The sequence below is a fragment of the Sapajus apella genome, unplaced genomic scaffold, assembly GCF_009761245.1.
Source record: "Sapajus apella isolate SASKATOON/1434 unplaced genomic scaffold, GSC_monkey_1.0 scaffold12, whole genome shotgun sequence".
In the NCBI taxonomy this organism is placed as follows: Eukaryota; Metazoa; Chordata; class Mammalia; order Primates; family Cebidae; genus Sapajus; species Sapajus apella.
The window spans coordinates 20,822,407-20,828,962 of NW_022436952.1; positions in this window are offsets into that span (position 1 = coordinate 20,822,407).

The window sequence follows — 6,556 nt, forward strand, 5'->3', positions numbered from 1 at the left end:
TATTTTTTTCACCATCCTTTTGCTGTTCTTTCTATTAAAATTTTCGAGCACTCACATCAGCCTTAAGTTAAAATTAAGTAGCACTGGGAGGTCCCAGCTACTGGTTAGAATGTCCTGTTCTGGGTAAAGACAATTAAAAATGACAAGTCTAGTCCCAGAGAGATGCAGACAAGTGCCCAACCCCCCACTATTTGTAATTGCCAGGAATACACCCTGGCCTCTTCCTGCAGGGCCCCAGAGCTGGCTGTGGAGCTGTTCAAAGATCTACAGCAAATTCCACTGCGGGAAAGGAAACCACAAATATCAGGGCGGCACTCCTCAATTAGACGTCTCTCAATCACCTTTTGATCCCAGGATCCTGACACTTTGCTTGGAGTCTCACCAGAGCCCCAGTGTCTAGCCTTCAGAATACTCCACTCCTCCTGCAAGCCTCTGAATGACAACATGTTGGTTACAGTACTTTAATGCTCTAATAAATTCCTCAGTTGTGGTTAGCGCAACAGACTATTTAGACATAGTCCACAAACTGTTTGGACTGCGGGGGAGGTTCTGGCATTCACATTTTCAGACTGGTTCAGATAGTTTCAGATGGCTGAGGATGTAATATGTCTTTAGGAGGTTGCTCGAATGGGCTTCCCTAATGAAAACATCATCTACAAGGCAACTGGGAAAATCAAGAAATTCACACAGTAAAGATGGTGTTAGGTCTCTTACTTGAAATGGCAGCTTTCAAGTAAAACTACATAGTATGATTTTGTCACAGGAAAAAAAAAAAACTGCTCAGGGGAGATTTGCTATGGCAGCAAAAAGGAATTGCTGGAAACTGGAGGGAATTAGAACGCTATTGACCAGACCCCGGGGAGATATTGTTGCTTGTAGGTTTGTTTTATTTGGCTTGTTTGGTTGGGTTAAGAGGATTCTAGAAGAAGTTCTAGTCACTAGGCCTGTGCTGTGGCTACTGAGTCCTTGAAATGTGGCTAGTTGGGAATAAAGAAGTTAATTTTATTATTTACTGTTAATGAAATTAAATTTAAATATAAAAACTATATAAATTAAATTACTGGGAAACTTTCAAACTTTTGTTGTTGTTGTTGTTTTGTTGTTTTTTCCATTTATTTATTTTATTGAATTTTAGGTTTTGGGGTACATGTGAAGAACATGCAAGATTGTTGCCTAGGTACACACGTGGCAGTGTGATTTGCTGCCTTCCTCCTCATCACCTACATCTGGCATTTCTCCCCTTGCTATCTCTCCCCAACTCCCCCTACACACTGGGGTCAGTTGGGGGGAAATAGGGGAGTGTTTTTTTTTTTAACTTGGGTATGTCTCAATCTACTTCTATGACATTTCATGAAAAATAAATACCAACTGAGTATTTCTGATGAAATTTAGCACACTAACTGAGAAGTCCAACAAATGTGTACACACTGGATTTTAAAGGTTCAGTATGAAAAAAACCATGAAATATTTTATTAATAGTTTATATGGACTCTGTTAGATGGCAATATTGAATACATTGAGTTAAATACACAATTACAATTAATTTTATCTCTTTCTTCTTGTTTTTAAAATTTGGCTACTAGAAAAATTTAAAATTATACACTAAGTTCACATGATATTTCTTTTGGAGTGCACTGATCTAAACCTTGCTGCTACACTTGCTGATTTAAAAGAAGAGGCATTGCTTGCAGCAGCATTTCTGAAAACAGATACCTAGGAAATGGGGCCCTACGTGCACATCCTTAGATCCTATGGGCTGGGTCCTCTAATACTCTTGACAACTTTAAACCTGTTGTCTAGAGTGATAGGAAGGAATCCATGTTAAACCAAATTAATCTAATGCTAATTCAGTCATAATACAAATTCAGCTCTGAATCAAGTGCAGTTAGGAACTAGAGGGAATTCTCAAGAGTTCGGAGACTTGCAGAGCAAAACGTATGACACACAGCAGATCGTCAGCAATTGAAGGCAGTGCAACGAGACTCTAAGAAAGCTATTACCAGATAACATAGAGGGTGCACAGCTAAATTTAAGTTTTAAATAAACAGTAAGTCATTTGTTTAGGATACGTATGTCCCACGCAATACAAGGGTGTCCTACATTTTTTATTTACTAACTCTGTAGCCCTAAGAAAATTAGAGATGAGAAGGTTGATGGACAGAAAAAGGAAAGTGACATAGAGCAAGTGAGGCATAGAAACAGCCAGATTGGCAATAGCTCTGTGTTTGCCTTATTTGAATCTAATTTGAACACTTGGCCACCTTTGATTGGCCAAAATTCAGTGACTGGCATGAGTGTAAGTTACAGTCTGTTTACACATCCAGTTAGGTTACAGTTCTCTATGTCTAGGGGAATCTTTAAGCCAAACCTAAAATATGGAAGGAGGCAGCTTTTGGCCTAAACTTAATTTAACAGTAAATAACAATGCATATCTTGCCTTTGTACCACAGTCTTCGCTTGTGGATAAGATCTAAATTCTTCTAGGTCTCTGTGCAGTGCAGAGATGAAAGAAAACAGGGAAGACTACAGCTTATGCCGTTGTATTTGAGACTTTTCTCTGCGTCCACATGCTGTCATGGGTGGAAGACGTGTTACTGTAGAAAAGAGTTTTTTGTTTATTATTTGTTTTTTTGTTTTTATTATACTTTAAGTTGTTGGGTACATGTACAGAACATGCAGGTTTGTTACATAGGTATATATGTGCCATGGTGGTTTGCTGCACCCATCAACCCGTCATCTACATTAGGTATTTCTCTTAATGCTGTGCCTCCCCTGGCCCTTCATCCCCAGACAGGTCCCTGTGTGTGATGTTTCCCTCCTGGTGTCCATGTGTTCTCACTGTTCAGCCCCCACTTATGAGTGAGAACATGCAGTGTTTGGTTTTCTGTTCTTGGGTTCGTTTGCTGAGAATGATGGTTTCCAGCTTCATCCATGTCCCTGCAAAGGACATGAGCTCATCCTTTTTTATGGCTGCATAGTATTCCATGGTGTATATGTGCCACATAAAAATGAGTTTTTAGTAGCAACCAGTCTGTAGGAGTTGGTGGATCAGAACCAGACAGAGAGATTTAAACGGTCATAGAATCTATACTGAAAGAAGAGGGGAGAAAAGTCACCATACTGAAAAAGTACCATGATCTTCCCTTCACCATGGCCAGAGGTCGGGGATAGCCAGAAGATTATCTCTGCAGTAAAAAACATCACATTGGACAAGGCCTAAGAATTCACTTGAAATCGTCATGACCCCAAAACATTTTCCCATTTTAAGCTTGAAAGTGGGGAAGGCACTTATGAGAAATCAGAGTGGAAGTGGGGAAGTAACCTGCTCTGTAGCCATGGACACATGGAGCCCAGAAAAACCTCACAGAACTCTCCAAGTGACAAGGGAAAGAAGATGTCCCAAACATTCTATTTACTGTCATTTATCTGGCAAAATGGAACCTTATCCCTGGGTTTTCAGTCCTGGGATTCCAAAAGGACTAGTTCCTGGAAGGCATCAGCTCACATAATTTGCTCAGCCTCAGAAATGCTTCCTTGCCCTCACAGGTGGGCCTCCTTCTACCTTCACTAGCAACCCTGCTTGTTTAACCATCTCTGCTGAAACCGAGTGAGTTATGGCACTTAGAATCCCTGCAGAATATTGCATTTCAGTCAAATATTTGAGCCAACTGGCTTATTTCACTTATGTAATTCTTGCCATTGGACTTGCCATGGCCAGAATTTTTCCAGTCATTTCAGAGGAGGACCACAGAAAGAGAACATTCATTTTAATTTAGAACTGTAATTAGGATATATGAAGTGGCTGAGGGTAGGATCATGTTAAAATAAATCAAACAATTCCAGATGAAGCCAGTCTACGTACTTCATTTTCTGAGTCATTCTAATTACTACTCTGGTGGCCCATTGTCATAGCACGCACCAGGCTGCCGGCTTTTGACTTTTCATTCAGGAAATGCCTACAGTGATAGACTGCAAACCGAACAGATTGTGAAACATTGTTAAAAATCTGGAAGCCCCATTTCCTCATCCATTTGTCCCAAAGGAACATATAACAGATCTGTAGATATTTGAAATGTGAATGTGGAAAACTTCTTAATGATAAAGGATATCTAAGTATGTGGGTAAATTTACATAAATATTGACTTTATCAATAAATATTAACAATGTTTTGGTGAGTTTCAAATTTTGGAAAGAATCAAAATGCATGACAATAATGGGATATGAGTCAAAGGATAAAAGTAGTTTTTGCCTTGTCCAGGACAATTAATATTAGATTTTGATAAATTATAAACATGTGATGTCATCTGTAGAGTAACCACTAACTCTTGTCCCCAAGATAAAACAAGGATTAAAATGGAATAAATAGAACAAGACAAATAACCTATAGTTAAGATGGCAGTTTGAAATTGGAGTGCATCAATAATCACTAATTATAAGTGGACTAAATGTTCCAGTTGAAAATCAAAGATTATTATACTTATAATATTTAAATGAATTCTATCCAACCAGAAGGACACAGGCAGGTTTAAAGTAGGCAGATGGAAAAAGATGGAGCAAGCAAAACACTAACCAAAAGAAAACTGGTGTCGCTATATTAATATCAGACTCTTCTTTTAGACAAAAAGTACTATTCGAATACAGAGGGGCAATTCATAATGATAAATATTTGAGTTCATCAGAAAGAGAAAATTCTGGATTTCTATGCTGCCATGTGGGAGAAAAAGCACATCTATGTCGCAGTCCTAGAACAAGCAGGTCAAGAGTTAATAAGGATATAGGCTATTTGAGGGACACTAGCAGCTACCCTGACCTAATGGACATATGCAGAATACTGTACCTAGCAACTGCAGAGTACACATTTTTGGCTGTCCTATCTCTTCCTTATACAATAGCTTTTATTAGCTACACGTTAAAACCTCTCTGTCACCTTTCTTTCATTTTAACTTTTCTTGTTTTCAAGTGACTTTGATGCTTTATTCTAAGTTATTTTCTTAGTATCATCTTCTAATTCAAGAATTCTTTCTTCAATTGTGTCAAGTCTAGAATTTAACTTGCCTGATGAGTTTTCAATTTCAAAGGATCTTTTTTACTTCTAGAAACTTGGGTTGGGGGGCACTCCTTTGAACTGGAAAACATGTATCTGAGCTCCAAAACCATGTAAACAGCTATGTGGATCAGAAACTGAACAGCACTAAACAGTCAAATGCAACCTTTCAGGCAACCCCAACAACCATGAAAAAGCAGAAAGAGGACAGATGGTTTTGTGGGATGCAAGGTGCAGAGAGTATCTCAAACAGCCTCTCAGTCCTGTGGTCCCCAGGTGAAATGAGAGGCACTGAAGTTAGCTGGGTAAAAGGTTGTGGATCTAAAGGGATCTCATTGCCAGTAGGAGAAGATGCTGTAGCAGAAAATAGCATGGATTGTGTAGCTGGAGGCTGGATGGGATCATTAGAACAACAGACACCCACAAGGAGGTTGTCCCTGTACAGGAAGCATAGAACATTCCAGTGGATGCCATGCTTAGGACAGACAAAGGCTCTGGGCCAGATGCATCTCCACCCTAGCCCCATATGGTTCTTTGTTCAGTCTTCAGGAATTCATTGCCACCGAGGACAGGGGAGGGTCTGAAATCTAGAATTAAGTGATTTGTACTGAAATGGATTTTCTAGGAAATGATTAAGTTCTATTTTCCACCAGCAGGAGAACACCACGTTCCACCCAGCATCACAAAAACAAGGGATCTAAGGAATGCAGGCCACAAGTGAGGTGAAGCATGAAGTAACAGGTCTAGGGTCACCTGGCTGTGATGTCACAGAGTAAGGATCCAGACCTGGGACTCCTGTTAAGTAACTTCTCAGTCCTAGACTTTTCAGTCTGCACTGATAGGAGATGCCCTTTTCTCTTTCATCCTCTTGATTCTGTCATCTGTAATTATTTTCATTCTTTTATTTTCCATTGCATCATCATAACTGTGCAACTAAGTTTCTAGTTCTGACAAATGAGTATTCTACATACAGATGAGTGGTTATCAAACTTCACTGTGCAATTTTCTAGAATATATTAAAACACAGATTCCTGGGCCCCACCTTCAGTAGGGCTGAAGGTGGGGCCTGAAAATTTGCATTTCTTTTCCCTTCTTTCTTTCGTTCTTTCTCGTTCTCTTTCTTTTTCTTTCTTTCTTTCTCTTTCTTCTTTCCTTCTTTCTTTCTTCTATTTCTCTCTTTCTCTTTCTTTCTTTCTCCTTCCTTCCTTCCTTCTTTCTTGCTTGATTTTCTTTCTTTCTTTCTTCTTTCTTTCTTTCTTTCTTTCTTTCTTTCTTTCTTTCTTTCTTTCTTTTTCTTCTTTCTTCTTTCTTTCTTTCTTTTTTCTTTCTTTCTTTCTTTTTTTGACAGAGTTTTGCTCTTGTTGCCCAGGCTGGAGTGCAATGGCGAGATCTCAGCTCACTGCAACCTCCACATCCCGGGTTCAAGTGATTCTCCATCCTCAGCCTCCTGAGTAGCTGGGATCACAGGTGTGCATCACCATACCCAGCTAATTTTGTATTTTTAGTAGAGAC